The sequence below is a fragment of the Propithecus coquereli genome, unplaced genomic scaffold, assembly GCF_000956105.1.
Source record: "Propithecus coquereli isolate 6110/MARCELLA unplaced genomic scaffold, Pcoq_1.0 Scaffold2166, whole genome shotgun sequence".
NCBI lineage: Eukaryota > Metazoa > Chordata > Mammalia > Primates > Indriidae > Propithecus > Propithecus coquereli.
In genome coordinates, this window is record NW_012146812.1 from 89,521 (window position 1) to 90,802 (window position 1,282).

Consider the following 1,282-nt stretch of genomic DNA (forward strand, 5'->3'; position numbering starts at 1 on the left):
CTGTTGCTGGGTCCTGGAGAGTGGGGGAGGCCGCGAGTCTGTGACCTGAGACGACAGTGCTCCCCCAGCGTCCTCCTCTTCCCAGCCCCTGTGGCGGGAAAGCCGGGGTGGACACCTGTGACCAGGTGTGAGAAGCGGCTCCCGGGCCCACTCACCCTGCGCCCAGCCACCGAGGCAGAGGGGTCCATCCAGACGGGGCTGGTGGTGTGCCTCAGTTTCCCCCAAGTGCACCGAGGGCCTGGAGAGCTCGAGACCTCTGTGCTTTGTCCTCCCTGCCTTGAGAGGTCCTGGGCGTGCCCTGGCTCCGTGCGCTGCCACCTGGCCACAGACCGAGGGGAGGTGGGGAGGGAGGGAGGTGTGTGTGCCGGTCTCTCCTCGCCTGCTGCCAGGCCATGGGGCCCCACACAGCCCCCGGGCGACCCGGTGGTGGGAGCCCAGCCCGCAGACAGCATGGGACGGCACTCCTGCGCTGGCCCCCCCGGGGGCTCTGGACCAGCCACTGCCCGGGGCACGCACTCTAGGCAGCCCCCTTCCCGGCCAGGGTCCCCAGGGTGCGCGAGCGGCGCCGGGCAGGGCTCAGCCGCTGCGGAGTAAGTGGCGCGCCCCTCCCAGGGTTCTCTGGCCACTGGGGCCAGGGCACCGCCGAGTTTGCAGCTAAACTGGGGCTCGATCCCCCTTCCCGAGAGGGGTGGGGGGACCGCCACAGTGGCTGGGGGTCCGAGGGCTGAGTAGGGCAGCGCAGGCTGCGGAGGTGGCTGTCCCGGGCGGAGGGCCGGGCTGTGTAGACGCTGCAGAGTTGGGAACGGCTGGAGCGGGACATCCTCAGGGCTCTGGGAGATGGGGCGGGAGGCCCAGGTGGCCCCCGGGAACCCAGCCTTCTCCAGCTTCAACTCCACTGGACCGACAAGAGCTTCTTCCAGGAGCCTCAGGGCACCTCTGCTCTGCCGGCCAAGCGGTGTGTTTGCTGTCTGCCACCGTGCATGCTGGGGGTGACAGTCACTCTATTTGTCCTGCTCCAACTAAGTCTGGTTCACCCCCAGGGCAACCTTCGAGGCAAATGGCCCCATCCTATAAATGAGGGTGTGGAGGCTCAGAGAGGTTAGGTAACTTCTCCAGAGCCCCACAGCCGGCAGTGGCTGACCTCGGAGTCTTGCCTCCCAGGCCTGTCCTCATCCCAGAGGGGAGGCAAGGCCAGGCTGCCCGGAGGCAGGGACGCTGGCTGCAGGACGGGCAAGTTCCCGGGGAGGGAGTGGCTGGACAAAGGCTCTGTGTCAGGGCCGAC